Genomic DNA, 20874 nt, shown 5'->3' on the forward strand with positions numbered 1-20874 from the left:
GGCATGCTGCTGGGGAGGTAAGCAGTCTGGGCTCCAGGATCCTACCCCCACTTTCATCGGTAGAGTTCAACCTCAGATTTTTGTACCCATTGGGCTTCCACAAAATTCAATTTGAAGAAGGGATTCCACAGATTTAGAACACAAAGCATATGAAACAAATAACTGATTCAAAAATGAGTTTATAGCTTTGCAAGTTAAAATCTGTAACATAGTCAAAAAAAATGTAAGTTCATTTTTATGCTTGTTGTTATTCTTATTTTGTATATAAAGATAAACTTAAAGAGATAACTTCACCATTTCAAATAGGTATTTTATGCATAAGTTGAGGGTGATTTTTATTTTATTTTATTTTATTTTATTTAAAGATTTTATTTATTTATTTGACAGAGAGCACAAGCAAGGGGAGTGGCAGGCAGAGAGAGAGAGGGAGAAGCAGGTTCCCCACTGAGCAGGGAGCCTGATGTGGGGCTCAATCCCAGGACCCTGGGATCATGACCTGAACTGAAGGCAGATGCTTAACCGACTGAGCCACCCAGGCATCCTAATTGAGGGTGATTTTTATACAGTGATCTTAAAGTACAATTTTGGGGGAAAAATACTATTTTTTGGAAGGTTCCTTTCGAGCTCTTTTGAAATTTTATAATATATGATGTATCCAAGTTCAAGCTGATAGGGAAACTGTACATTTCTGCTTTGTGCTTTGCAAGAATATAATTTGGGGAACAATTTTCCATACAGTTGGTGGGCATGTTACATTACAATTTTGTACAAACTTGGCACAATATTATTGTAAATTCTAATAATTCTGATTCTCCATAATACTGTAAATACTGGGGGAGGAGAAAATGGTGAGCAGTCATGCTTCCATGCCTCATCCAGAGAAATGTTTTTTTACTTTTATATATTGCATTTCTGCACAAGATTTTATTTGAAGAAAGTTTATCAGCTGTGACAGAAAAATACAACTTCAAAGCTGTCTTACTAAATGAACTCTAAGCAATGAGGTTCAGCCACAAAGTGTATGGTTTTCTAGTCACCAAGTAATTTATTTGGAAAATCTATACTAAATATATTCCTGGAGTGGTTAAGGGATTTGAAAATTTTATGAAAGTTTTTGGCAATGATGTCATTAATTGGAAACAAACAACGTAAGAAAGAATGAATAACTTCCCTCCATATGCTGATGATGACCTGGTATAAATATTTTGCCCTGCTAATATCCAAAATCTATAAAGAACTTATCGAACTCAATGCCCCAAGAACAAATAATCTAATCAAGAAATGGGCAGAAGACATGAACAGACTTTTCTCCAAAGAAGACATCCAAATGGCCAACAGACACATGAAAAAGTGTTCAACATCACTCAGCAACAGGGAAATCCAAATCAAAACCTCAATGAGATACCACCTCACACAAGTCAGAATGGCTAAAATTAACAAGTCAGGAAATGACAGATGTTGGCGGGGATGCGGAGAAAGGGGAACCCTCCTACACTGTTGGTGGGAATGCAAGCTGATGCAGCCACTCTGGAAAACAGTATGGAGGTTCCTCAGAAAGTTGAAAATAGATCTACTCTATGACCCAGCAATTGCAGTACTTGGTATTTACCCCAAAGATACAAATGTAGGGATCCGAAGGGGCATGTGCACCCCAATGTTTATAGCAGCAATGTCCACAATAGCCAAACTGTGAAAAGAGCCAAGATGTCCATCAACATATGAATGGATAAAGAAGATGTGGTATATATATACAATGGACTATTATGCAGCCATCAAAAAACCCCGAAATCTTGCCATTTTCAACAACGTGGATGGAACTAGAGGGTATTATGCTAAGCGAAATAAGTCAATCAGAGAAAGATGAGTATCATATGATCTCACTGATATGAGGAATTTGAGAAACAAGACAGAGGAGCATAGGGGAAGGGAGGAAAAAATGAAACAAGATGAAACCAGAGAGGGAGACAAATCACAAGAGACTCTTAATCTGAGGAAACAAACGGAGGGTTGCTGGAGTGGAGGGGGCTGGGAGGGATGGGTGGCTGGGTGATGGACATTGGGGAGGGTATGTGCTATGGTGAGCACTGTTAATTGTGTAAGACTGATGAAACACAGACCTGTACCTCTGAAATAAATAATACATTATATGTTAAAAAAAAAAAAAAAAGAAGAAGAAGAAGAAGATAGTAGGAAAGGAAAAATGAAGGGGGGGGGCAGAAATTGGAGGGAGAGACGAACCATGAGAGACTATGGACTCTGAGAAACAAACTGAGGGTTTTAGAAGGGAGGGGCGTGACGGGATGGGTTAGCCCGGTGATGGGTATTAACGAGGGCACGTATTGCATGGATCACAGGGTGTTATATGCAAACAATGAATCATGGAATACTATATCAAAAACTAATGATGTGACTAATATAATAAAATTAAATTAAAAAAAATTTGCCCTGCTATAATTATCTAATTCAAAACCTGTTGAAGGTAGTTAAGATGCCCCCAATTTTCTCTAGAAAAGTTCTTAACTTTCCAGAAAATTGCTCTAGATAAGAAATGCATAGACTTTCCATCCAAGAAATTAGTGGAGGACAAGAATAACCGGATTATGTTCAACCAAGGTCCACTAAAAAAACTATCCTGACTTTTCAATAGCTACAGCTCACATTTAATTCAAATTCCATTTGACTTTCTTTACTAGATTTAACTTTGTTTGATCAAAACGTTATTTTCAATTTGTGCTTTTAATAAGCACTCTTTTCTTGGGACAATTTACTTTTGTTCCTAGAAGCAATCTGAGAAGCCAGTGGTCACTCAAATTCCTCCTGGACTGGAAAAGAGCACAACAGATATTCATCCCAGAGTAAGTGCTAGAAATCATCAGGCACTATCAAATCACTAAAAAGTAAGTTGCTCTAGATCTGATTTGGCACTGGAAGTTCATGCACTTTGGATCTAGAAAATACAGAGCAGTTTATATCAGCAAAATAAGTCACTTCCCACAGCCCAGAAATGGTCTCTTGAAGTAGCAGAACAAACAGATACCAAGGTTATAGCAGAGAGAAACTTCAGGCTCAAGAATTAGAGTTTAGAGGCCATGCGTACCCTGGGTTCACAAACTTGGAAATGATTGCTAAAATGAACAATAACGGAGCCAATGATGAAAACAAGTTAGCAGGCCATTCTAACAAACCAAATGAAAAATGGAGATGAGCTACGCTAGTAACAAATAGGACAGAGAGGAAAGGGATGGAGAAAGAGATGAGCTGATGTCAGGAAACCAACTATCCTGGTTTGTGCGGGACTGAGAGGTTTTCTGAGATGTAGGACTGTCAGTTTTAAAACCAGGATATTTCTGGGAAAACTGTTCAGTTTTTAGGAGCTTGAGGGGTTTCCCAGAATGTGGGGCTTTTAGTGCTGAAACTGAGAAAATCCTAGGCAAACAAGGACAAATTAGTCACCTTACTGAAGTTTCCTTCATTTTCTTATAATAACCCACTTTCTTCTTGCCTTGACATCATTGCAGAAGCTTTACCCTCTACTGATGGCATTGAACCTCTTTCCCCAGAACAATCAATTACAACTGGAAAGCTTTAGACAAGTCTATTCTAAATGCCACGAGAACATCTTGAGATGAGTCAGAGAGGGAAAAACATAGTATATGGAGTATTACCACTGACTTTTACTAAAATCGATGCAAACCAGAAGACAATGGTCTGACATTTGGTTGGTTTAAAAAAAAAAGGAGACTAAAGAAGTTTCAGACAAACACAAACTGAAAGAATTTATTACTGGCACCCCTGCACTATGAGAAATGCTACAGGAAGTTCTTCAGGCACAGGACAAATTACTGGATATCCATGAGGGGGATAAAATGAATCCTGATTCTAGGCATAAACAAAAGAAATTCTAGGTAGGTTTTTAAAATAATGTAAAATCTAAGCAGTAAAGTGTCTAGAAGATAATACACAAGAATATGTTCTGACTTTATGGTATGTATTAGACTACATTAAAATTAAAAAACTTTTATTCCTTGAAATACATTAAGTGAATGAAAAGGGAAGCCACAGAATGGGAGAAGCGAGCCATTATATACTTAACTGAGAATTTATTTGTGTGTGTGTGTGTATATATATATATATTTAGAGAGAAAGCAAGCATGAGCAGGAGGGGCAGAGGGAGAGGGAGAAAGAATCTCAAGCAGACTCTGTGCTAAGCATGGAGCTCAAAGTGGAGCTGGAACTAAGAAATTATTTGTATCCATGATATATGTAGAATATTTTTTTCAGATTTATTTATTTATTTCAGAGAGAGAAAGAGTACACTGGGGAGGAGCAGAGGGGCAGAAGGAGAGGGAGAGGGAAACTCAAGCCGACTCCTTGCTCAGGATGGAGCTGACACAGGGCTCAATCTCATGACCCTGAGATCATGACCTGAGCTGAAACTAAGAGTTGGACCCTTAACTGCCTGTGCCACCCAAGCACCCCTATAAGTAGAGACTTCTGATCAATAAGGGAGAGATGACAAAGCAGTAGAAAATGGACAATAGATTTAAGCAAATACTTTACAAAAAAAATATCCAAATGACCAAAAATACTTAAAAAGCTGTTCAAGTCATTAGTAATCAGTGAAATGCAATTTTTAAGGAAATGAGATACCATCACAATGTGTAAAACAAAAAATGACTGATGATACCAAGTGTTTACAAGAATGTGTAGCAATGGAATTCTCATAAATTGTTGGTGGGATTGTAAGAGGCATACCTACTTTGGAAAAATATTTTTAATGAGATTAAACATATATCCACTCCATGACCCAATAATTCTAAAGAATATGCCCAAGAGAAATGAGAACATATGTCCGTAAAAAAACTTATATGAGAATATACATTATAGATTTAGTAATAATAGCCCAAGACAGGAAACAACCTAAATGTTTATCACAGTAGAAAGGGTAAACGACTCATTGTAAATCATAGAATAATATATAGCAATGTAATGAATGAAATATGGCTAAAGACAACAGCATAGGTGAATCTCATCAAAATTTTAGTGAAAAAGCCAGACAGGAAAGAATATCTACCATATGATTCCATTTATATAAAGTTCAACATCAGGCAAAATTAATCTCTGCTGTAAAATCCAGATAGAGGTTACCTCTATGGAGGAGAGTAGAGTAGTGACTGGGAGGGGCAGAAAGGGTGCTGATAATTTCTTGATTTGTGTGGTGATTACCAGCTTGTTTATGTTGTGATAATTTGTCCCACTGTATACTTATGGTTTGTGACCTTTCCTGCACAGATGTTGGAACTTAATAACATTTTAAAATAATAAAAATAAAATAGAGCAAAGTAAAGTGGATTGAGTTCCAAACTTGAGTAAAATTCATGACCATAAAATTGGCAACTATTTGTCAATTCGATCTGAATTTTTTCTGGAAACCAGTATTTTGCATCCAGTAAATGACTGTGGCATGGGCTGTGTTCTTGATCAGCAGCCCTGTGGAGCCTGAAGTGTGAGTCAGTTGAGGTTACATTAGCCTTTGAGTGAGCAGTGCCCAGCAGGGGGCTTCCCTTTGCCCTTTTCTAGCAGTTTTTCCCTGTTTACTTTCTGCTCCTTTCCCGCTGAGAGGTCTCTGGTATTAACAACAAATAAATGGGCAGCTGTAGCCTACACAAAGGGATGCCTTAGGTAATCCCTTTGTGATGAATCATCTAATTTTTTATTAATTCTTGTCCTTTTGATTTCAAGAGAAGGCAGAGGGCACTGCCTAGGATCCCACCACTGATAAATACTATTTGTAGCTTACTTGCCAATAATTGAGGGGATTAATTTTTCTAAAGTATATGATAATTATAACTATAGCTACGCTCATTTGTGCAGCATCTTACAAAACATTTTTATATTCATTCTCTCATCTGATCTTCATAATAATCATGTCAAGAACGTGGGGCAAGCGTGACTATCTCCTTTTTATTCAAGGAGAGATCAAGGTTCAGATATGTCTTACAAAATAAACACTTTATTTTAAATGACAAGAGAAAGGTGAAGATTTAACATCACTGTCTGAGTTTGGGTTTCCCCAGATGCAGATCCTGAGCCATAGATATAAGTGTAAAGATTTCATTTGGGAGGATAAGGAAACACTGGAAAGGGGACGGAGAAAGGAGGGGGAAGGAAAAGCAATCAATAAACTATGTGTTATCAGTTTATTTACCACTCAGCTATTGGGATTTAATCTTGCTCTGGGAACCAGGGTTATATGTGCACTTTAGAATTATCCCACCCAAATTACAAAATAGCTAAGAGCTGGAGTATTTATCCACCAACACTGGGGACATTAATTTCTATAACTACTGGCCTGCTGAGCCTGTATAAAAAGGATTTTGGAGACCAAAAATGTCCTTAGGCAAGGAGATGTCGGTACTGGCAGTTGGAAATCAGGCATGAGAGCACTGATGTGCGTGGTGATAGGCACAGGAAATTAATGGGCCTGTTATATTTAGTAAATAAGTGTATTTTCTCATCATTGCTAGTCACCTTCCCTGTGTGCCTTCCATATCCCTTTCTTTTGGTCAGTCCAAGAGTTACCTATGACCTTTGTGGACCCAGGGACAGTGCATATGACTACGCTGTCCAGAGTTACCTGCTAACTTTTTCTGAATCTCTAGGGGAAATTTCCCACTTTATCCTGATGGATGAGGAAAAAGCCTGTTGGCTCAACAGCTGCTGAGAGTTGTCTTGACATTATAAAAAGAGCTAACCTGGAGATAAAGTCCACAATGTGGAAGGCAGGGTGAGGACACAGAAGTCAATTCCTTGGTGATATTATGAACACCTGGTTCAGAGCTTACCTGAATCAAGCTAAAAAATTGGACTTCATAGTTAAATAAAGTAATTACCTTTAAATTTTTCAGTCTTTTTTACTTACACCAAAAGGATTCTAACTGATATGAAATAATATCTCATCTAAATCACTATCCATTGTAAGAATCATTATTATTTTATATATTACTGAGGAAAAAAATGTGTACAATTAAACTAAGAACTGTTGCTTTCTTAAGTTTTTAAATTTTTGTTAACTTTTTGAAAGATCTCTGTTAGACTTTTTTTTCAATCATGTAAATTCGGGAGGCATTCATTAGGGCATATGACTGACATAAGCTAGTTAAAATGTGTTCCCATTCAGCATTCAACTCTTCTCACATCATCTCAATCATCATCATTGCTCTTATGTTCATACCAAATATCCTCCTTGGGGACATAGCTTTTTAATATGCCCAACAGCTGTGCCTGCAATTTTTCTCTAAGTCCGTTCTACAAATTTTGATGCTTACTATTTCTTGTCTATGACAGACAATACTTGAGCATTTATATTAGTAACAAAACCTCACACATCATCTACCATGGATTTCTTCCTTTTTTGGTTCTCAGAAAGCATTCAGTTGCAGCTTTGCAAGAAAATGCAGAATGGGCTTATTCCTCCAATGGAAATATTTGCTTTGCAAACAACAAAATTTACATCCCCATTGCTTTCTTCTGTTGCCTTTCTAGGTACACAATAACTTTTCATCTTTAAATCATAGTGAAATTTTAAAAAATAGGGATGAAACTCAGTATACACAATATATTTTAATAATGTTTATAGCTCAATTGATGTCATAACAAATAACCAGCTAGGACCAAATTTTGGTCATGCACACAGGTAATGATAACTATGTCATGATTGCTGAAAGCCATTTTAAGATGCCATAAATTGCATAGCACATAACAATTTCAGAGATATTCAGAGTAAACAAATGGAAAGATTTGTGTCTCAGAAGAAATATGTTATCACATATCTAGTAATGGAGAATCAAGTCCTCTCTATTATTCTAGTCTCCTTTCAATACAGTTATGCCTTCTCTTTTTTTTTCAGTTATGCCTTATTTCAATGAAGATGTTTGTTTCCTTCCATTTCATTACTATAGTTAGAATTCTTTTAAGTTTTTGTTGTTTATATAGTTTTTATTTTTTTAATTCTTTGAAACTTGAGAATGTGGTGGTCCTTAAAATATATTCTAATGTCTAAGCATTTTTAGAAATCTGAATAAAATAAGATTTGAATAAGTGGAGATTAATACTCAATTTCTGACTGTGAAGAATTAATACTGTAACTAAGTCAATTTCCAGTAAATTAACTTAGGAGTTCAGTGAAATCCAAACATAATTTTCTGTAGCTCTCAGCAAGCTAATTATGTGATTCTCCTGGAAGAGACAATGTATAAAAGTAGCCTTTTTTTTAAGCAAAAAAGGAAAAATTTTTCTAAAAGATATAAAATATTCTGTAAGAATACATTAATGATAACTAATGGTCAGCACTGGCAGAGACAAGTAAAATTAATAGAACAGAAAAGAGGGGGCAAACCCACACATTTATGTAAAAATATAGATTAAAAGTGGCATTGCAAACTAGTGAGGGAGAATGGTAAATTCTGTAAACAACATTGAAACAAATCAAAACAATGTGGGGTCTTACATGATCCAATATTTAAGAAATAGAAACAAAACAACACAGAAATAATCCCATATTAATATTTGGAGAAAATGAAACTTAGTTTTTGTTGTAATGGGATGGAGCAATTTTATTTTAAAAAGACATGAAATCTGCAAGAATTTAAGAAAAAAATCAAAAGACTCTACTAGTATTTTAAAAATATAAGACATAAAAGACTTTATATACAAAGTTTGGGGTTAAATCATACATTGGGAGAAGATATAGACAACTTACATAAAAATAGAATAACTAATTTCCCAAATATGTATAAAATATATAAAGTAAGTATGCAATACAATAAGCAACTCAGTTTTATATAATGAGATTTTGCAATTAAAAATTGATAAAAAAATAAAACAAATTATAATATTGTCATACTAAGAATAAAAGATACATTTGTATTGAGATTATCATAATATGTATGTTTTAATTCAGGCTATAAAATATGCAGATTGTAACTCTACTATTGAAAATTTCACGTATTTTTATGATATATGTCATGGTAGCAGTGGTTATATCTGGGAAGTAGGAATATAAATGATTTCATTTTTTATTTTCTTTTGGGAAACATTTTCTGAATTTCCAACAACAAACATATCAATTCCCACCAAAAATAAAAGTTTTGTAAATGTACTATGGATGTTGTTTTTTTCTTCTTCCACCTTTTACCTGTTTTCCAAATTTACTTTATGAACATATTTATTTCTCAGGATAAGCTAGGTTATCCTGCAATAAAAAGTAAACCCAAAATTTTCAGCAACTTAACACATTAAATGCATACCTGATTTCTATTTTTAGCTTCTTGGCCATCCACTAGTCACATGGCACTACATGTAAGGGAAATGGGAAAAGGGGTGAGATCATATTTATTCCATAATTGGTCAGTGTCTCCACCATCATCTGTCCTTCTGGTCAATAAACATGCCTTTGTTAATATCTTTCCACTCATAGAACACACTCAACCTTTCCCAAACAAGACAACTCAGTGTTAACAGTCACTTCACCCAGCTCAAAGTGAAAGCCGTACTCCAGTTTCTCCCTTCTCTTGGGCCAGACATCTATCGACTAAAAAGAAGGGTTTTTTTCCCTTAAGATTTATTTATTTGTTTGAGAGAGAGGGAGCATCCCAAGCAGACTCCCTGCTGAGTGTGGAGCCTGGATGGAGAGGGGAGGGGCTCTCGATCCACAACCCTCAGATCATGACTTGAGCAAAAATCAAGAGTAGAAAGCACAACCGACTGAGCCACCCAGGCACCCCATCAACTAAATTGAAAGTTATCTGTTTCCCCCTCACCCAATATAACTGGTGGAACAGAAACGAGCACCCAATATAACTGGTGGAACAGAAACAGGATAACCTCAGTAATATCTCTGACCAGAAAGGGAAGAATGGAGACAAGCCTGCACTGGTGGATAGCAATTTTGAAACCTCCCGCTAGCCTCCCTATCCTGGATGCACTTTTATTAGACCCTGATTCAACTGTCAAGGAGAAAATCCGTTGACCATTGTTACTCATGGCTTTCCTTTTTTAGTTGCTTCCTGTCTATGGAAGTTTGGGATCCTGATTGTTAGGTTTTGAACAATCACAAATTTTTTGGTCCAAACTCTTGATTTTCATAAGAGTAAAACTCTTCTTTAATAATTTATTTATTTAAAGTAATCTCTACACCCAACATGGGGCTCAAATTCATGACCCCAAGATCAAGAGTCACATGCTCTACTGACTAAACCAGCCAGGCACCCCAAGTAAAACTCTATTAAAAATTCAATACACACACACACAAAAAATCAATATACTTCCCTATATTTGCTTGAAGTCACATCAATGTGCATTTCTCTGCTTTTTCCCCCTCTATCTTTCTCTTGCTTGACTTAATGGTGAATACCTTAAGGCTATCATAGCAGTAGATATGAAGGTCAAACCCTTACTCTAATCTTTGCCGAGTCATTTTAACCAGCTGCCCATTTTAAATCTGTTGACAAAAGCCTCCTTAAATGCTGTATCTTATGGGTTGATGTCTAGAATCGGTGACTTTGCCAATCCTACAAGGCACTGAATTTCTGGATTTTCATTATTCCTTTTTTTCCCCACTTACATCCAAGACAATTTTTCAAAATCTCATTTTTTCCTTAAAATAACTTGCCAAATGTAAAAACACCACCACCTCGAACTACCAAGGAACACTTTTACCAAGTGTTCTGCCATAAGATAATATGGAACCACCTTTCCAGCCTCTGTATACTTTTTTCTTATTTTTGAGACAGAAAGAGAAGGAGGGTGGTGTGGAGGGGCAGAGGGAGAGGGAGAGGGAGAGGGAGAGAATGCTAAGCAGGATCCACACCCAGTGCAGAGCCCAATGCGGGGTTTGATCTCACAACCCTGAAATCATAACCTGAGCTGAAATCAAGAGTCCGACTCTTAACCGACTGAGTCACCCAGGCACCCCAGTATACTTTTCCCCCCCACTTCCTACTACCCAAACTATTAAGCTAATGCCAGACATTTTGGTGTTTGGTTTTTCTTTTTTTGTTTCTATGGCAGCCCTCACTTCTAGTACCAATATTTGTATTGGTAAGTATAACAGTTGAAACTGAAGTAATAAACAAATCCTGAAGCCCCAGTGGCTTAACATAACAAAGATGCATTTTTCACAAGTGTATATTCTGTTGCTCATTGGTAACTCCTTTGGTTAGCAGGTGTCTGTTAAGAACTCCTTCCACTTTCAATTGTATGATGAGGATTCCAATTTACTGTAGAGGGGGAAGAAAGATCTGCAGAGTAACATAGTTAGCCAAGATTCATCACATGGTCATGTCAAGTGAAAGGGAACTGGAAATCGTGAGGAAGCATATGGGTATTTGGTGAGTATTAAATGTCTCTGTCACTATGTATTGTAAGTATTAAATACTATATTGAAAAACAAAAATCCATTTTATACAGATTATTTCTGCCCCTGCCAAAAGAAAGAAAAAAACAGTAGAAGTTATTTTTCAGAAGTTATATCAAGGAAGGAGAAAAAGTTAAAAGATATATTCCAAACTGAAAAATAATACCTTATATTCAGAGAAATATATTCCTGTTTTATTTATATGTCTAAAACATTAAGCATAATTTACAACTGTTTACACACCTTCAACTTACAAATTTTAGTGACATTGGTACCATAAATGTTTGTATTTGCAAATAGTAACAAGAATAATGCTTAAAATTATGTTATAGTTTTAATCCTAATTTTCTCACAAAATACTTGTAACTTGTGAAAATAAAGCTGAAAACTGCAAAGAAAATAACAATCAAAATCCTGCTTCCCAGTAACAATCACTGTTAGCATTTACATTTTTTCCTTAAATTTTCACATTCATAGTTTACATTACAACCATAATATTTTAATATTATTTGATATCTTTTCATTTGCTAAATATTTAATATAGTATTTTCCCATACTATTCAAATTCATCTGTAAACATCATTTAATAGCTATTCAATCAACCACATGGATGTGCTATAATTTATATAATTATATCCTGCTTCTTGGACATTCAGGTTTCTTTCCAATTTTACAGGCTAAATTACAGTTATAGGAAATGAGTATATTTGAACATAAATCTTTGGACTTCTGAGTGTTTCATTAGTATAGATTCCAAAGAGTACAATTACTTGACCAAAGGGTATACCTATTCAGAAGCTATGAATATTGGCAAGTTTGTTTCTAGAAATGTACTTATTTGCATTCCTACCATCAGTATACTAATATTTCTATCTTGCCCAACTTTTATTAGCACTGATATACATACATACATACATGATATATACATAAATTATATATCTTTGCCAATTTGAGAAAACTAAAAATATTCTTTTTGCTTTACTATTGCATGTTATTTCTTGAAGTAATTGTTTTCATTTAATAGGAGAATAATTTGCATAAAATAAAATGAATAGATTTTAAGGTTATAGCTTGATAAGTTTTGACAAATGTGTACAGCAGATTGACCACCACCCCGACAGAGATATAGAAATATTTGATCATTCCAGAAAGTTCCCTTGTGCACATTTTGTCAATCCTCCCTCATAAGCAGACATTATTCTGGTTTTACAGTTTTTAAAAATCTTTATCAAAGTTGATGTCAAAATACACCTATGTGAAGCGTGCACATCAATGAGCTTTAATGAATGTATACACATGTGTAACTAACATCCCAGGGGAGATAAGGAACATTTCCATTCCATTACCTTTCTTTTGTAGTCAGTCCCCTCTATCCCTGGCCTTAGACAACCATTGATCTGCTTTCTGTTGCTACAGATTAATTTTGCCTATTTTAGAATTTTTCATAAATGGACTAGTAATACACTATATACTCTTGTTTCTGGCCACATTACTCTGTGCCATATTTTTTATATTTATCTATGTTGTCCCGTGTAGCAGTAGGTTATTCTTATTTATTGCTGAGTAGTGTTATATTGTATGGATATACTTTTTTTTCACCTCCTGGTGAACTTTGGGTTGCTTCCAATTTGGCACTATTCTGATTACAGCTGCCATGAGCATTCCTGTACAAGAATTTACATGAGCATATCTTTTATTGCTATTGGATAAATACCCTGGGATGGAATTGAGGTATCATATAGTAAGTATATGCTTAACTTGAACTTCACTGCAAAACCAACTTCCAAGGTGCTTACACATTCTGACTACCATGTATGAGATTTTCATTTGCCCCACTTTTTTGCTGACATGTGATATTGTCCATCTTTTTTTTTCTTCTTTAATTTAGTCATTCTGCTGGGGCCGAAGTGGTATTTTATCATTTTTTGATGCTTTTTGTAACTTAAGAAGTCTTTTTTTACTCTAAGTGAACAGATATTTTCTTCTTTGTTGTCTTCTAGAAATGTTGTAGATTTAGCTTTTATGGCTAGGGCCATGGTGTGCTTTGTATTAATCTTTGTGTAAAGTGTGAGTTAAGGGTCAAGGCTGATTTTTTTTCCCTTAAATGAGCATCCAGTTGTTTCAGCATTATTAGTTAGAAAGACTTTATTTTCCCGATGGAAATACTTTGGTACTTTTATTAAAATTCAATTAACCCTATATAAAGAGGTTTATTTCTGTAGTCTTTACTTTGTTTCTTTGGTTTATATGTCTGTCCTTGCATCAATACCATATGGAATTGATTCAGTAATCTCTTTGGAGGTGATCTGGGTGATGGTCCATTTAAAAGCCCCCTGAATAACTACTGAGAAAGAATTTCCCAAGATATAAAGAAATGTATATTCAGGATACTTGCTGTGTGGTGGCCTTTTTTGGGTTGTTTTTTGTTTGTTTTTACCACCTAGCAAGAAGCTAATGTGGTTCACTTTTATTAAAGGCCTGTATTATTTAAAAACTGGAAGGAATCTCAAATAAATGTCATTCCGTGTTTCTCAAACTGATGTTTGCATAGCCTAGGCGGCATTTGTTTCCCCATAACCAGGCTTCTCCCATCATTTAAAAATCTGTTTACTTTAGGGGCACCTGGGTGGCTCAGTCATTAAGCGTCTGCCTTCGGCTCAGGTCATGATCCCAGGGTCCTGGGATCGAGCCCCGCGTCGGGCTCTCCACTTGGCGGGAAGCCTGCTTCTCCCTCTCCCACTCCCCCGGCTTGTGTTCCCTCTCTCACTGTGTCTCTCTCTGTCAAATAAATAAATAAAATCTTTAAAAAAAAATCTGTTTACTTTATTATCACCTGTAGTATTATATATTTAATATTTTATATAATCTCTTTTAAAACCTAAGTATTTTAAGAGCATAAATATTAAACAATATTTTAATCACTATGGATATGGGAAAACTTTTTTATTATGTATTTTCATAATAGATAATTATTGAAATAACATAATGTCATCTTGGTACAATCTAAAATCATCCCACAAAGAACTCCAAGTATCATAGTCTGAGAACTGCTTGAGTCCTATCAAACTGCTGCGGTCTTTTAGGGAGATTTCCACAGAAACGTGAGCGATATTGTCTATACTCAGTAAGTTTCATTATTAGGTGACAAAGATTCGAGTATTTATAACATGATTTATGTGTCATAAGTTTTCAATAGTAGAAGTTGAGTCTCCTTATTCCAAGTCCCCTACTTTGTCAATTATACCACCATGTGTAGAATGCCCTTTTCCCCTCCATTTACTTTTTGAAACATGTGTATTCAAATTGTTGTTAGCCCAGTTTTTTTTAACTTTGTTTCTTTCTTTCTTTCTTTCTTTCTTTTTGTAGATTTTATTTATTTGACAGAGAGAGACACAGCGAGAGAGGTTACACAAGCAGGGGGAGTGGGAGAGGGAGAAGCAGGCTTCCCACTGAGCAGGGAGCCGGATGCGGGGCTCGATCCCAGGGCTCTGGGATCATGACTTGAGCCGAAGGCAGACGCTTAATGACTGAGCCACCCAGGCGCTCCCATTAGCCCAGTTTTTATGAGAATGTGAAGAGTCCAACTGCTAAGTCAAGTTATGCTTTTGAGTTTTGCGAATTTATAATCCACAGAAAACCCCCAATTTTTTTGGTTTGTTTAAATTATATCTCAGGAAGCAATAAAATAAAACTTAAAATTTTGTAAATGGGAGAGATAAATTTTCAACTTAATTATTAACTTTTGACTATCCAGTTTATAATTTCTAATTTTTTCCTGAATACAATCAATATGATTAAGGACTATTGATCCTCTGATTATAATAATATGCTACACATTTTTCAAAAGAAAGTAGAACTTTCAAAGGAGCTAATCCTTAAAATAAAAGAGAGAATAAGAGGTGATTTTTCTAAAAGATTTTATTTTTAAGTAATCTCTACACTCAGTGTGGGATAAGAGGTGATTTTAGCTACTTCCCTGAAATTCTTCCACATGTGCTTAAATAAGCATTTAATAGCAATTAAAATTGTTAGATGTTCCTGTTTTGTTGCCTTTGCCAGTGAAGAATGAGTAAGCTTACAAAATGCTATCCAGGGGAGTGTTTAACTGTTGAAATTTGAACTTAATATAAAGGAGCTGCAGTGTGGGCTTGTTGATCGATAAAAATACTCTTTATTTCCAAAATTCAAAGAAGTCCACACTTGTGCACCCCACTGTGCAGAAATAGCACATTCAGCCAAGGCACCTGCCACTTGATCCAGAAGTACTTGACTCCATACATTCATTCACTCACTCATGCTTCATTGGAGCAATCACAGCCTCTACGGTACCTGAATCACTTTGTGAATGGCTTTTATTTTGTATCATTTTGTGCGTTAAGCGCAGCGGTGATATTGATCTTTATGTATTTTTAATGAGAAGAATAAGCCATTGGGGGCTTACCCCACACAAATGTATCTTAGCATGTCCAACAATTTTTATGCTTTGCTTCTCCAGATCTAATCTCCCATCTCCCAAAAAAGACCATGACTGCCATGTGAAATTATTACCTAAAAAGAAAGAAATGAAAAGTTAACTACAAATTGTACTCTTTAAGGCATTGATAATTTTCATTCTTGGGAAACAATTTCTCCATAATCTTTACCTTACAACGTTGAAAGTGTTGACATTTTTTTTTTTTGTGAAAGAAAATAAAAACCACAAATGTAAAGATTTAAAATTCTAATGATTTCATTATTTCAGAAACTGTATTTTTTCCTTTTAATTAAAATTTAAATATTATTTTTTCTTTAATGTTATAAAGAGGCATTTTTATGTGTGTTTCAGAAAAAATAAAATAAGGCAGCAAAGAGCATCATGTAACTGTGTAATAAAATGATCAATTAATGTGCCGGTAAAAGTTACTGAACTATGAATGGTTGTTCTTATTACAACCCATGTGCAGAACAAGCTTTATTGAAATTTCCATCTATTTTCTCTCATGTCAGCAATTTTTTTTAAAGATTTTATTTATTTATTTGACAGAGAGAGACACAGCGAGAGAGGGAACACAAGCAGGGGGAGTGGGAGAGGGAGAAGCAGGCTTCCCACGGAGCAGGGAGCCCGACGAGGGGCTCGATCCCAGGACTCTGGGATCATGACCTGAGCTGAAGGCAGACGCTTAATGACTGAACCACCCAGGCACCCCTCAGGTCAGCAATTTAAAATGAAATTATTCCTCAAGGTAGTCTGGAATTGTTTCTTTCTAATATTTCTTAGAATTTAAAATATCCGCACAGTGCTGTACCTTCTCAATTCCTGTGATCCCTGCTATGGCATAGTTGGGTCTTCATATCTCTTGGGGCGATCTGATATTTCTTTTACCTCTACAAATGGTCTCAATAACTATTTGTCATCCTCAGTATATATTCTACATTTATTGGGGGATAATATGTATTGTGTTCAGTACTTTGCTAAGTGGTAGGGAACCCAAAGAATGAGATTGACAGACAGTCAAGGCTGAAGCACAAGTTGCATAAGAGACAGTTCCATAAACTGACATTGCAGATGTTTTGCAACTCACTAAGTAGTCTTACATTCTCTATGTCAACTTTTCATCTTGAGATCTGCTAACCTCAAGGCAGCCTGAATGCATATTCCAGGAAGAATAGCCTGAAGTAGTAGCCACAACATTGAAATTAAAAAAAAAATCCCTTTATTAAAAAGGAAATATATAGGGGCGCCTGGGTGGCTCAGTCGTTAAGTGTCTGCCTTCGGCTCAGGTCATGATCCCAGGGTCCTGGGATCGAGCCCCACATCGGGCTCTCTGCTCAGCAGGGAGCCTGCTTCTCCCTCTCCCACTCCCTCTCTCGCTGTGTGTCTGTCAAATAAATAAATAAAATCTTTAAAAAAAAAAAAAAAGGAAATATATAGCTGCACTTTAATATGAAAATAAAGTTTCTGGAAGATGGGCCTTGTTTATCTTGTGGCTTTAGAAGTAACTTTACCACATACCATGATCCATCAGGGGCACAAATACTTCAGGTCAAGAAGTTTTAAAGGTGATTTACAAAAGATGAACTGCCATGAATATTTTATCAGAAGAGTTGCAACTCAAAAGAAAAGGAGGAAATTAATCTTCTGTGGCCACATTTGGAGAGTGAGCATCAAAAAGCACATATCTTCATAATCCTTCATAGTTTGAAAAAATATTAATCCAGGAAAAGCAAAGATATAAAGAAAAGTCACAGGGGTATGCTGCTGAGACATTTTAGACTTAAGTGTTCCCTCTTGAATTGACTGTTTCACCTTGGAAATGTCATAGCCTTTTTTAGTGCACAACTCTCCCTCTGCTAGAGTCAATGCATGGCTTCTGTGGTCTCTAATTTTGCCAGCCGATGATTCAAAATTGTACTGAATTTCTTGTCACTTTACTGCACTCCACTTTGAATTAACGAACGCAGTAGAGTGGCAATGATCCCTAAGTGCCAAGCTCACCACCAGAAATGGCTTCAGCAGTGTAATTTTAAAACATGTTTTGACTGCCTGCAATTTTAAGGCAGCTACAAGGGGAAGAAACTAGCATTTATTGAGCTACTATAATGTGCCAGTTATTGCATATTCCACAATACAAAAAAAGTGACTCAACACTGTTCCTTACAGACTATTTAGGAGCAAAGTTTATAGAATGGAATTACATAAACATTTCAAAACTGGGAAGCAGCAAAGGAAAAACTGAATCTTGAAAGTTAAAGTGATGGCCAAAGTGGGAAAGTCTTTCAGAGAAAGTGAATTTTGAGCTGAATCTGGGAGAAGACGATAGAAAGAAGGACGGAAAAGTACAAGTAATAAAAGTAATTAAAAGTAATAAAAAAAATGCAGTTGAAGTGAATCTGCAGTTCAAGGATTTTGAATGAAGTAGTGGAATGAAGAAGTTGACAACATGGAGATCATAGTTAAGTCCTTTAAACCAATCCACATTGTGTAAATAACCCACTATGTTTGGAGGACACGTAAGTCTATATTGAAAACCTACAAAGAGCAAAGTTCAAGCTAGGCACCATGAAAGACACAGAGGATCCAAAATACAACCCTGGGACCTAAGATGTCTCTGATCTAGCAGAAGACCCAAGACATGCAGACACTGAAAGGTAACGAAACTAAATTTTCTAGAAAGAAGATATCAAAAGAAGACATGTCTTGATACTTCATGAGATATTACCAAATACAGAATTTGGATAGTGCTACTACAATTCAGAAAAGAAAGAGATCACTGAGCCAGCACTATGAGATTAAACAAGAAATAAACAGCATGATGTCTGACTAGCAAGAACTTATAACTTTTAAACATCTACTTCATCAACACTTAGAACTGTTCGATGCTTCCCTTCCCCTCTCTACCCTTTTATTTCTGTTTTCCATTAGCTGAGTGATGACGGCATTGCCATTTACATCAGCACTGAGCATCTATTCTCATCTTTTGCTAAAACATTGGGTTAAAATACATACAAAAGAGCAGCAGGAGACTTGAAAAAGACTGACTTTATATATATATTTTTTTCTTGTGTGAAAGTCTAAAAACAGAAACCAGGATAGAATCTAGGAAAGGGAAGGGGGGTGTAAGAGTCACTCTTTTCATCTTTAATGCATTAGGCAAGACTCTGCATTGTCTTTATCTGTATGTGAGCAAACAGATACAGTTTTTCTTCTAAGTTCTCAGGAGCAGCAAGGATTGTTGCAGGGGTTCAATTAAAGTGTAAAGACATGACCTCCAATCTTATTTTGAAATATTTTCCCTAAACATGGATCACATTGTATTAAAGCTGGAAGAGACCTTGGAGATCCAAAACTACTCTTCTTTCTCTCTCTGTATGAATCCCAGAGATACTAAATGATTCTTTCAAAGCCTCAAAATTAGTTGAGAATGAGCCTGTAGTGGAACTTGAGTTTTTGATGCCCAATATTTTGCTATTTCAATAAAACTAAGTGACAGTTTCTTCTTGGAATTTAGCACCAGGAAAGATTTTGATCTCACCCAAATGACTGAGATGCTTATATATTCACCAAGCTCTGTTTTGGCCTCTACTTAACTCAGAGCTTAATTTAATGCTCAGATGAGTAAATCACATTTCTTGTACGATAAATTGCTCTATCCTTTACATAATTTCTTTTTTCTTTTCAGGGCTTGAACTCACGACCCCGAGATCAAGACCTGAGCCGAGATCAAGAGTCAGACGCTTAACTGACTGAACCATCTAGGCGCCCCTCCTCTATATAATTTCTGATTCTTGGGGCCCGTGGGTGGCTCAGTCAGTTAAGCGTCTACCTTTGGCTCAGGTCATGATCTCAGGGTCCTGGGATTGAGCCCCACGTCGGGTTTCCTGCTCGGCAGGAAGCCTGCTTCTCCCTCTCCCACTCCTCCTGCTTGTGTTCCCTCTCTCGCTGTGTCTCTCCCTGTCAAATAAATAAAAATAAAAAAATCTTCAAAAAAAACATTAATTTCTGATTTTTCCGAGTGTATTTTAGATTTCATTATAGAGTAATACATATTCATTAGGGAACATCTGGAAAATATGTCAAACTATAAAGAAGTGATAAAAGTTCTTATAATCCCACCTCTTATATTATGTACTTCATTTAAACTAACTTTCTGTGTACGTCTTAATAGTGAACTGCCTTGAAATAGTTTAAGAAGTAGGAAGAGAGTACTTTATGAATAAGTTTGTTTTATTAAGCAGAAATTACATCACCTCACTTTTCACAAATATTCACCTACCTGTTAATATGTGTAGTCCATTCATCCAACAACTGGAGCCCTCTTTTTAAAAATATGGATGTCATGGAGAGACAGAGGATCCAGCACAAGACAGAGTCATGGGAGCTTGCCTTGGACTCATTGTGAAAGGTTATAGAAGAAAGATTCTATAGCTTGAAATTTTCATGATTTAAAGAAAGTACGTTATTCTTACATACATTAGAAAGTACCTGTTCAATAATTTGATCAGAGGAGTTTAGATCATATATGAACTTCTTCCTTCATTTTCTGCCTATAGATGATCAATCCAAAAGAGATTGGATAGCAAAGGGAATTGTAATGAAGGAGCGGTGAAGTCTGTGTTGACACTTGCTGTAGAGGAAGACCTGCTATAGAATAACTTCATTCATCAGACATTTTTAAATACATCTTATGCCAGATACTTTAAATAAGAGATTGAATAAGATAGCTTTCTTAAGATAATAAACCTTTAAAAGCGGTGGTGCAAGAAACAGATAAACTAATAATAGAAAGTAATATATGGGTGAAATGATTGAGATAATAATTGCGATAACTAACATTTATTCTTTCAACAACTATTTCCATGTCTGCAATGTGCCAGAGACCATGTTAGTCACTGGGAATACAATGATGAGTAAATGGTGGTCACTGCCCTAGTCAATTTCTTTGTCTCTTCTCATTTATCCCTCATAATTGTTCTGTGAA

The sequence above is a fragment of the Halichoerus grypus genome, chromosome 1, assembly GCF_964656455.1.
Source record: "Halichoerus grypus chromosome 1, mHalGry1.hap1.1, whole genome shotgun sequence".
Classification (NCBI taxonomy): Eukaryota; Metazoa; Chordata; class Mammalia; order Carnivora; family Phocidae; genus Halichoerus; species Halichoerus grypus.